Consider the following 12,266-nt stretch of genomic DNA (forward strand, 5'->3'; position numbering starts at 1 on the left):
CCAGGCTCTCTATAAGCTCTGTTTATTTAATATTGTAGAGCCAGGCTCTCTATAAGCTCTGTTTATTTAATATTGTAGAGCCAGGCTCTCTATAAGCTCTGTTTATTTAATATTGTAGAGCCAGACTCTCTATAAGCTCTGTTTATTTAATATTGTAGAGCCAGGCTCTCTATAAGCTCTGTTTATTTAATATTGTAGAGCTCTCTATAAGCTCTGTTTATTTAATATTGTAGAGCTCTCTATAAGCTCTGTTTATTTAATATTGTAGAGCCAGGCTCTCTATAAGCTCTGTTTATGTAATATTGTAGAGCCAGGCTCTCTATAAGCTCTGTTTATTTAATATTGTAGAGCCGGCTCTCTATAAGCTCTGTTTATGTAATATTGTAGAGCCAGGCTCTCTATAAGCTCTGTTTAGTAATATTGTAGAGCCAGGCTCTCTATAAGCTCTGTTTATGTAATATTGTAGAGCCAGGCTCTCTATAAGCTCTGTTTATGTAATATTGTAGAGCCAGGCTCTCTATAAGCTCTGTTTATTTAATATTGTAGAGCCAGGCTCTCTATAAGCTCTGTTTATGTAATATTGTAGAGCCAGGCTCTCTATAAGCTCTGTTTATTTAATATTGTAGAGCCAGGCTCTCTATAAGCTCTGTTTATGTAATATTGTAGAGCCAGGCTCTCTATAAGCTCTGTTTATTTAATATTGTAGAGCCAGGCTCTCTATAAGCTCTGTTTATGTAATATTGTAGAGCCAGGCTCTCTATAAGCTCTGTTTATGTAATATTGTAGAGCCAGGCTCTCTATAAGCTCTGTTTATGTAATATTGTAGAGCCAGGCTCTCTATAAGCTCTGTTTATTTAATATTGTAGAGCCAGGCTCTCTATAAGCTCTGTTTATGTAATATTGTAGAGAGACTCTCTATAAGCTCTGTTTATGTAATATTGTAGAGCCAGGCTCTCTATAAGCTCTGTTTATTTAATATTGTAGAGCCAGGCTCTCTATAAGCTCTGTTTATGTAATATTGTAGAGCCAGGCTCTCTATAAGCTCTGTTTATGTAATATTGTAGAGCCAGGCTCTCTATAAGCTCTGTTTATTTAATATTGTAGAGCCAGGCTCTCTATAAGCTCTGTTTATTTAATATTGTAGAGCCAGGCTCTCTATAAGCTCTGTTTATGTAATATTGTAGAGCCAGGCTCTCTATAAGCTCTGTTTATTTAATATTGTAGAGCCAGGCTCTCTATAAGCTCTGTTTATATAATATTGTAGAGCCAGGCTCTCTATAAGCTCTGTTTATGTAATATTGTAGAGCCAGGCTCTCTATAAGCTCTGTTTATTTAATATTGTAGAGCCAGGCTCTCTATAAGCTCTGTTTATGTAATATTGTAGAGCCAGGCTCTCTATAAGCTCTGTTTATTTAATATTGTAGAGCCAGGCTCTCTATAAGCTCTGTTTATTTAATATTGTAGAGCCAGGCTCTCTATAAGCTCTGTTTATTTAATATTGTAGAGCCAGGCTCTCTATAAGCTCTGTTTATTTAATATTGTAGAGCCAGGCTCTCTAGAAGCTCTGTTTATGTAATATTGTAGAGCTCTCTATAAGCTCTGTTTATATAATATTGTAGAGCCAGGCTCTCTATAAGCTCTGTTTATGTAATATTGTAGAGCCAGGCTCTCTATAAGCTCTGTTTATGTAATATTGTAGAGCTCTCTATAAGCTCTGTTTATTTAATATTGTAGAGCCAGACTCTCTATAAGCTCTGTTTATTTAATATTGTAGAGCCAGACTCTCTATAAGCTCTGTTTATGTAATATTGTAGAGCCAGGCTCTCTATAAGCTCTGTTTATGTAATATTGTAGCAGACTCTCTATAAAGCTCTGTTTATGTAATATTGTAGAGCTCTCTATAAGCTCTGTTTATTTAATATTGTAGAGCCAGGCTCTCTATAAGCTCTGTTTATTTAATATTGTAGAGCCAGGCTCTCTATAAGCTCTGTTTATGTAATATTGTAGAGAGCTCTCTATAAGCTCTGTTTATTTAATATTGTAGAGCCAGACTCTCTATAAGCTCTGTTTATGTAATATTGTAGAGCCAGGCTCTCTATAAGCTCTGTTTATTTAATATTGTAGAGCCAGACTCTCTATAAGCTCTGTTTATGTAATATTGTAGAGCCAGGCTCTCTATAAGCTCTGTTTATTTAATATTGTAGAGCCAGACTCTCTATAAGCTCTGTTTATGTAATATTGTAGAGCTCTCTATAAGCTCTGTTTATTTAATATTGTAGAGCCAGGCTCTCTATAAGCTCTGTTTATTTAATATTGTAGAGCCAGACTCTCTAGAAGCTCTGTTTATGTAATATTGTAGGCGCTCTCTATAAGCTCTGTTTATTTAATATTGTAGAGCCAGGCTCTCTATAAGCTCTGTTTATATAATATTGTAGAGCCAGGCTCTCTATAAGCTCTGTTTATGTAATATTGTAGAGGCTCTCTATAAGCTCTGTTTATATAATATTGTAGAGCCAGACTCTCTATAAGCTCTGTTTATGTAATATTGTAGAGCCAGACTCTCTAGAAGCTCTGTTTATGTAATATTGTAGAGCCAGGCTCTCTATAAGCTCTGTTTATATAATATTGTAGAGCCAGACTCTCTAGAAGCTCTGTTTATGTAATATTGTAGAGCTCTCTATAAGCTCTGTTTATATAATATTGTAGAGCCAGGCTCTCTATAAGCTCTGTTTATTTAATATTGTAGAGAGACTCTCTATAAGCTCTGTTTATTTAATATTGTAGAGCTCTCTATAAGCTCTGTTTATTTAATATTGTAGAGCCAGGCTCTCTATAAGCTCTGTTTATATAATATTGTAGAGCCAGACTCTCTATAAGCTCTGTTTATGTAATATTGTAGAGGCTCTCTATAAGCTCTGTTTATATAATATTGTAGAGCCAGGCTCTCTATAAGCTCTGTTTATGTAATATTGTAGAGCTCTCTATAAGCTCTGTTTATTTAATATTGTAGAGCCAGGCTCTCTATAAGCTCTGTTTATGTAATATTGTAGAGCCAGGCTCTCTATAAGCTCTGTTTATTTAATATTGTAGAGCCAGGCTCTCTATAAGCTCTGTTTATGTAATATTGTAGAGCTCTCTATAAGCTCTGTTTATTTAATATTGTAGAGCCAGGCTCTCTAGAAGCTCTGTTTATGTAATATTGTAGAGCTCTCTATAAGCTCTGTTTATGTAATATTGTAGAGCCAGGCTCTCTATAAGCTCTGTTTATATAATATTGTAGAGCCAGGCTCTCTATAAGCTCTGTTTATGTAATATTGTAGAGCTCTCTATAAGCTCTGTTTATTTAATATTGTAGAGCCAGACTCTCTATAAGCTCTGTTTATGTAATATTGTAGAGCTCTCTATAAGCTCTGTTTATGTAATATTGTAGAGCCAGGCTCTCTATAAGCTCTGTTTATGTAATATTGTAGAGCCAGGCTCTCTATAAGCTCTGTTTATTTAATATTGTAGAGCCAGGCTCTCTATAAGCTCTGTTTATTTAATATTGTAGAGCCAGGCTCTCTATAAGCTCTGTTTATATAATATTGTAGAGCCAGGCTCTCTATAAGCTCTGTTTATTTAATATTGTAGAGCCAGGCTCTCTATAAGCTCTGTTTATTTAATATTGTAGAGCCAGGCTCTCTATAAGCTCTGTTTATATAATATTGTAGAGCCAGGCTCTCTATAAGCTCTGTTTATGTAATATTGTAGAGCCAGACTCTCTATAAGCTCTGTTTATATAATATTGTAGAGCCAGGCTCTCTATAAGCTCTGTTTATGTAATATTGTAGAGCCAGGCTCTCTATAAGCTCTGTTTATGTAATATTGTAGAGCCAGGCTCTCTATAAGCTCTGTTTATTTAATATTGTAGAGCCAGGCTCTCTATAAAGCTCTGTTTATTTAATATTGTAGAGCCAGGCTCTCTATAAGCTCTGTTTATGTAATATTGTAGAGCCAGACTCTCTATAAGCTCTGTTTATGTAATATGGTAGAGCCAGGCTCTCTAGAAGCTCTGTTTATATAATATTGTAGAGCCAGGCTCTCTATAAGCTCTGTTTATGTAATATTGTAGAGCCAGGCTCTCTATAAGCTCTGTTTATATAATATGGTAGAGCCAGGCTCTCTAGAAGCTCTGTTTATGTAATATTGTAGAGCCAGGCTCTCTAGAAGCTCTGTTTATGTAATATTGTAGAGCCAGGCTCTCTATAAGCTCTGTTTATTTAATATGGTAGAGCCAGGCTCTCTATAAGCTCTGTTTATTTAATATGGTAGAGCCAGGCTCTCTAGAAGCTCTGTTTATTTAATATGGTAGAGCCAGGCTCTCTATAAGCTCTGTTTATTTAATATTGTGCAGAGCTCTCTATAAGCTCTGTTTATTTAATATTGTAGAGCCAGGCTCTCTATAAGCTCTGTTTATTTAATATTGTAGAGCCAGGCTCTCTATAAGCTCTGTTTATTTAATATTGTAGAGCCAGACTCTCTATAAGCTCTGTTTATTTAATATTGTAGAGCTCTCTATAAGCTCTGTTTATTTAATATTGTAGAGCCAGGCTCTCTATAAGCTCTGTTTATTTAATATTGTAGAGCCAGGCTCTCTATAAGCTCTGTTTATGTAATATTGTAGAGCCAGGCTCTCTATAAGCTCTGTTTATGTAATATTGTAGAGCCAGGCTCTCTATAAGCTCTGTTTATGTAATATTGTAGAGCCAGGCTCTCTATAAGCTCTGTTTATGTAATATTGTAGAGCCAGGCTCTCTATAAGCTCTGTTTATGTAATATGGTAGAGCCAGGCTCTCTATAAGCTCTGTTTATTTAATATTGTAGAGCCAGGCTCTCTATAAGCTCTGTTTATGTAATATTGTAGAGCCAGGCTCTCTATAAGCTCTGTTTATTTAATATTGTAGAGCCAGGCTCTCTATAAGCTCTGTTTATGTAATGTGGCTCTCTATAAGCTCTGTTTATATAATATTGTAGAGCCAGGCTCTCTATAAGCTCTGTTTATGTAATATTGTAGAGCTCTCTATAAGCTCTGTTTATGTAATATTGTAGAGCCAGACTCTCTATAAGCTCTGTTTATGTAATATTGTAGAGCCAGGCTCTCTATAAGCTCTGTTTATGTAATATTGTAGAGCCAGGCTCTCTATAAGCTCTGTTTATGTAATATTGTAGAGCCAGGCTCTCTATAAGCTCTGTTTATGTAATATTGTAGAGCCAGGCTCTCTATAAGCTCTGTTTATGTAATATTGTAGAGCCAGGCTCTCTATAAGCTCTGTTTATGTAATATTGTAGAGCCAGGCTCTCTATAAGCTCTGTTTATTTAATATTGTAGAGCCAGGCTCTCTATAAGCTCTGTTTATATAATATTGTAGAGCCAGGCTCTCTATAAGCTCTGTTTATGTAATATTGTAGAGCCAGGCTCTCTATAAGCTCTGTTTATGTAATATTGTAGAGCCAGGCTCTCTATAAGCTCTGTTTATTTAATATTGTAGAGCCAGGCTCTCTATAAGCTCTGTTTATGTAATATTGTAGAGCCAGGCTCTCTATAAGCTCTGTTTATGTAATATTGTAGAGCCAGGCTCTCTATAAGCTCTGTTTATATAATATTGTAGAGCCAGGCTCTCTATAAGCTCTGTTTATGTAATATTGTAGAGCCAGGCTCTCTAGAAGCTCTGTTTATTTAATATTGTAGAGCCAGGCTCTCTATAAGCTCTGTTTATATAATATTGTAGAGCCAGACTCTCTAGAAGCTCTGTTTATATAATATTGTAGAGCCAGGCTCTCTATAAGCTCTGTTTATGTAATATTGTAGAGCCAGGCTCTCTATAAGCTCTGTTTATGTAATATTGTAGAGCCGGCTCTCTATAAGCTCTGTTTATTTAATATTGTAGAGCCAGGCTCTCTATAAGCTCTGTTTATATAATATTGTAGAGCCAGACTCTCTAGAAGCTCTGTTTATGTAATATTGTAGAGCTCTCTATAAGCTCTGTTTATATAATATTGTAGAGCCAGACTCTCTATAAGCTCTGTTTATATAATATTGTAGAGCCAGACTCTCTAGAAGCTCTGTTTATGTAATATTGTAGAGCCAGGCTCTCTATAAGCTCTGTTTATATAATATTGTAGAGCCAGACTCTCTATAAGCTCTGTTTATGTAATATTGTAGAGCCAGACTCTCTATAAGCTCTGTTTATATAATATTGTAGAGCCAGGCTCTCTATAAGCTCTGTTTATATAATATTGTAGAGCCAGACTCTCTATAAGCTCTGTTTATGTAATATTGTAGAGCAGCTCTCTATAAGCTCTGTTTATGTAATATTGTAGAGCCAGACTCTCTATAAGCTCTGTTTATGTAATATTGTAGAGCCAGACTCTCTATAAGCTCTGTTTATGTAATATTGTAGAGCCAGACTCTCTATAAGCTCTGTTTATGTAATATTGTAGAGCCAGGCTCTCTATAAGCTCTGTTTATGTAATATTGTAGAGTTCTAAAGCTCTTTTATGTAATATTGTAGAGCTCTCTATAAGCTCTGTTTATGTAATATTGTAGAGCCAGGCTCTCTATAAGCTCTGTTTATATAATATTGTAGAGCCAGACTCTCTAGAAGCTCTGTTTATGTAATATTGTAGAGCTCTCTATAAGCTCTGTTTATATAATATTGTAGAGCCAGGCTCTCTATAAGCTCTGTTTATATAATATTGTAGAGCCAGACTCTCTAGAAGCTCTGTTTATGTAATATTGTAGAGCTCTCTATAAGCTCTGTTTATATAATATTGTAGAGCCAGACTCTCTATAAGCTCTGTTTATGTAATATGGTAGAGCCAGACTCTCTATAAGCTCTGTTTATGTAATATTGTAGAGCCAGGCTCTCTATAAGCTCTGTTTATGTAATATTGTAGAGCCAGACTCTCTAGAAGCTCTGTTTATGTAATATTGTAGAGCCAGGCTCTCTATAAGCTCTGTTTATATAATATTGTAGAGCCAGGCTCTCTATAAGCTCTGTTTATATAATATTGTAGAGCCAGACTCTCTATAAGCTCTGTTTATGTAATATTGTAGAGCCAGCTCTCTATAAGCTCTGTTTATGTAATATTGTAGAGCCAGGCTCTCTATAAGCTCTGTTTATATAATATTGTAGAGCCAGACTCTCTAGAAGCTCTGTTTATGTAATATTGTAGAGCCAGGCTCTCTATAAGCTCTGTTTATATATGGTAGAGCCAGACTCTCTATAAGCTCTGTTTATGTAATATTGTGAGCCAGACTCTCTATAAGCTCTGTTTATGTAATATTGTAGAGCCAGGCTCTCTATAAGCTCTGTTTATGTAATATTGTAGAGCCAGGCTCTCTATAAGCTCTGTTTATTTAATATTGTAGAGCCGGGCTCTCTATAAGCTCTGTTTATGTAATATTGTAGAGCTCTCTATAAGCTCTGTTTATGTAATATTGTAGAGCCAGGCTCTCTATAAGCTCTGTTTATGTAATATGGTAGAGCCAGGCTCTCTATAAGCTCTGTTTATGTAATATTGTAGAGCCAGACTCTCTATAAGCTCTGTTTATATAATATTGTAGAGCCAGGCTCTCTATAAGCTCTGTTTATGTAATATTGTAGAGCCAGGCTCTCTATAAGCTCTGTTTATGTAATATTGTAGAGCCAGACTCTCTATAAGCTCTGTTTATGTAATATTGTAGAGCCAGGCTCTCTATAAGCTCTGTTTATGTAATATTGTAGAGCCAGGCTCTCTATAAGCTCTGTTTATATAATATTGTAGAGCCAGACTCTCTATAAGCTCTGTTTATGTAATATTGTAGAGCCAGACTCTCTATAAGCTCTGTTTATGTAATATTGTAGAGCCAGGCTCTCTATAAGCTCTGTTTATGTAATATTGTAGAGCCAGACTCTCTATAAGCTCTGTTTATATAATATTGTAGAGCCAGGCTCTCTATAAGCTCTGTTTATATAATATTGTAGAGCCAGGCTCTCTAGAAGCTCTGTTTATGTAATATTGTAGAGCCAGACTCTCTATAAGCTCTGTTTATGTAATATTGTAGAGCCAGGCTCTCTATAAGCTCTGTTTATGTAATATTGTAGAGCCAGGCTCTCTATAAACTCTGTTTATATAATATTGTAGAGCCAGGCTCTCTATAAACTCTGTTTATATAATATTGTAGAGCCAGGCTCTCTATAAGCTCTGTTTATGTAATATGGTAGAGCCAGGCTCTCTATAAGCTCTGTTTATGTAATATGGTAGAGCCAGGCTCTCTAGAAGCTCTGTTTTTATGGGAAGGATGTAATATTGTAGAGCCAGGCTCTCTAGAAGCTCTGTTTATATAATATGGTAGAGCCAGGCTTAGAGCTCTGTTTAAGTAGGCAGCTCTAGAAGCTCTGTTTATGTAATATTGTAGAGCCAGACTCTCTAGAAGCTCTGTTTATGTAATATTGTAGAGCCAGACTCTCTATAAGCTCTGTTTGTTATTTTGAGAGACTGGACAGGGAGGGTAAAATACGTTTAACACCTTGGTTATTTCGAGAAGGTTGAACAAGGTACAATACATGAATAATCACTGTTATATTGAGAAGGTTCAACAGGGTTCTTCTTACCAGGAGGGAGGGGGAGACACAGAGTCTTTGTAGCCTCCAGTATCCGACACATCAGGTGAAACACGGCCCACTCTGCTGAACTGCCCTGCTGCTTTCTAGAGCAGATTGGATAGTTAACATCAATGGAACAGGACTTACATACACACTGTAGACACACACACACACAGAAAGCCACACACTGTCAACACATATGAGGGAGCCCCTTATAAATCCATTTTAATCACTGTTAGTTAGTTAGTTAGTTTTATACACATGGGGACACCCCCACACTGTCAGCATGTATAAGGGAGGAACTTAACGTACAGTGCCTTCGGAAAGTATTCAGACCCCTTGACTTTTTCCACATTTTGTTACGTTACAGCCTTATTCTAAAATTGATTTAAAAAATAATAATCCTCAGCAATACACAATACCCCATAATGACAAAGTCAAAACAGGTTTTTAGAATTTTTGCTAATTTATAAAAAATAAAAAACAGAAATACCTTATTTACATAACTATACAGACCCTTTGCTATGAGACTCGAAATTGAGCTCAGGTGCATCCTGTTTCCATTGATCATCCTTGAGATGTTTCTACAACTTGATTGGAGTCCACCTGTGGTAAATTCAATTGATTGGACATGATTTGGAAAGGCACACACCTATCTATATAAGGTCCCACAGTTGACAGTGCATGTCAGAGCAAAAATGTCGAGGCACAGATCTGGGGAAGGGTACCAAAAAATTTCTGCAGCATTGAAGGTCCCCAAGAACACCGCCCGGCCAAACTGAGCAATCGGGGGAGAAGGGCCTTGTTCATGGAGGTGACCAAGAACCCGATGGTCACTCTGACAGAGCTCTAGAGTTCCTCTGTGGAGATGCGAGAACCTTCCAGAAGGACAACCATCTCTGTAGCACGCCACCAATCAGGCCTTTTATGGTAGAGTGGCCAGACGGAAGCCACTCCTCAGTAAAAGGCACACGACAGCCCGCTTGGAGTTTGCCAAAATGCACCTAAAGGACTCTCAGACCATGATAAACAAGATTCTCTGGTCTGATGAAACCAAGATTGAACTCTTTGGCCTGAATGCCAAGCGTCAATTCTGGAGGAAACCTGGCACCATCCCTACGTTGAAGCATGGTGGTGGCAGCATCATGCTGTGGGGATGGTTTTCAGCTGCAGGGACTGGGAGACTAGTCAGGATCGAGGCCAAGATGAACGGAGCAAAGTACAGAGAGATCCTTGATGAAAACCTTCTCCAGAGCTGTCAGGACCTCAGACTGGGGTGAAGGTTCACCTTCCAACAGGACGACGACCCTAAGCACACAGCCAAGACAACACAGGAGTGGCTTTGGGACAAGTCTCTGAATGTCCTTGAGTGGCCCAGCCAGAGCCCGGACTTGAACCCGATCGAACATCTCTGGAGAGACCTGAAAATAGCTGTGCAGCAACGCTCCCCATCCAACCTGACAGAGCTTGAGAGGATCTGCAGAGAAGAATGGGAGAAACTCCCAAATACATGTGTGCCAAGCTTGTAGCATCATACCCAAGAAGACTTGAGGCTGTAATCGCTGCCAAAGGTGCTTCAACAAAGTACTGAGTAAAGGGTCTGAATACTTATATACATGTGATATCAGTTTTTTAATTTTTTATAAATTAGCAAAAAATTCTAAAATCCTGTTTTTGCTTTGTTATTATGGGGTATTGTGTGTAGATGGATGAGGGGGGAAAACTGTTTAATCAATTTTAGAATAAGGTTGTAACCTACCAATGTGGGAAAAGTCAAGTGGTCTGAATACTTTCCGAAGGCACTGGCTGATGAGGGATGGTAGTTATACACGTGGACATACACTAACACACACACACTAAGACACACACACAGTAACACACACACACTAACACACACACACAGTAACACACACTAACACCCACACACCCACAGCATGTACTGTATCAGGGAGCAACTTACAAGCACAGCACCAGAGGGCCCAGTTTGTACTTCAGCCATACAGACTCCAGCATGTGTCTGATCAGCTCCAGCTACACACACACACACACACACACACACACACACACACCAGACATGCACAAACACACACACACACACACACACAGAGAAAAGAGGTCAGGGATGAATGCTCTGAGAATTTAAACATCTGATTTACTCAAATGTTACATGACAAGACCACTATTAAAACGTTTCACATTCACTTCCTATTTCTACATTTTCACATACTGTAGCAGTTCCTGTTCTCTATTGAGCAACAAATGAATAGTAGTCCATGGCAACGCATAGCAAGAGAAACAAGGGTTACTAGGATTTATTTTTACACTGCCACTTTCACACCCATTACATCCCCACACACACACACACAGTGGCTGACCAAGCATTACTCCTCACATCCTCTTCTTCTCTCTTTTACTGCAATAACAGGAAGAAACACTCTCATATCCTCACACACACACGCACGCACACCAAAACACACAACCTCACACTCACACACACTTTATGGAAAAGGCTTGTCTCTTCCTGATATCTAGTGCATTATTTCCACCTAAGGTTAAACTCTAGGACGGTGTTCTTCAGTCAGTGATATCTATGTACGATGTACCGTACAGAGCCTCTCTGACGTCATGACTGAGCTATGAACAGTGGGGAGTAGATCTGTCATCCACAGGAGGAAATAAATGTATTGGAGGATAATGGTTATTCTCATTTCTCAACTACAATCTGTCTGTCTCAGGCCTTTCCTTGTCAATACAGCCATTTGTTTCTGTAACCGCAAAAACAATGAAAGCAACCTTTGGGTAATGCACTGTAGAATAAGAACATGCAAACACAAATATACACACACCAGCTTGGCCACGTAGTTCACCACCAGCACATCGATCTTCTTCTTCCCCAGACGAGGCAGGTGTCTGTTGAGGTGCTCTCTCAGCTTGTCCACCATCTATTGGAAACACAACACTTCAGATTGGAGGTTTCTGTCTGTCTGTCTGTCTGTCTGTCTGTCTGTCTGTCTGTGTGTGTGTGTGTGTGTGTGTGTGTGTGTGCGTGCGTGTGTGCGTGTGTACTTCTGTATGTATACGTCGTCATAAAGCAGGGGTCCAACTAGGATCCCTTGATGTTCCCCTGTTCCCCTGTTCCCTTGTTCCCCTGTTCCTCTGTTCCCCTGTTCCCCTGTTCCCCTGTTCCCTTGTTCCAATGTTCCCCCTGTTCCCCTGTTCCCTTGTTCCCCTGTTCCCCTGTTCCCTTGTTCCCCTGCTGTTCCTCTGTTCCCCTGTTCCCCTGCTACTCTGCTCCCCTGTTCCCCTAACAGTGTCCTACATTCTTATTAACAGGAAGGAGAGTGGAGCACACACTTCAGTTAGGTACACACACACACACACACACACACACACACACTACAGGTACACACACACACACACACACACACACACTACAGGTGCACACACACACACACTACAGGTACACACACACACACACACACACACACACACACACACACTACAGGTACACACACACACACACACACACTCCTGGAGCAGGAGAGAGCTATCTGACCTGCAGAGGGAATAGCCTGCTGGGAGCAGAGCTGACCGGTCTAAGAATAGTTACCCTGCTGGTTGATGTTGAGGACCACAGGT

The 12,266-nt window shown here is 38.6% G+C and overlaps 1 pseudogene; it reads right to left on the reverse strand.

Annotated features, from left to right (window-relative positions):
- LOC121562074 overlaps nucleotides 1-12,266 on the reverse strand; it is a 57,951-nt pseudogene that overhangs the window by 26,349 nt on the left and 19,336 nt on the right.

This window comes from Coregonus clupeaformis, chromosome 6 (genome assembly GCF_020615455.1).
Source record: "Coregonus clupeaformis isolate EN_2021a chromosome 6, ASM2061545v1, whole genome shotgun sequence".
Lineage (NCBI taxonomy): Eukaryota > Metazoa > Chordata > Actinopteri > Salmoniformes > Salmonidae > Coregonus > Coregonus clupeaformis.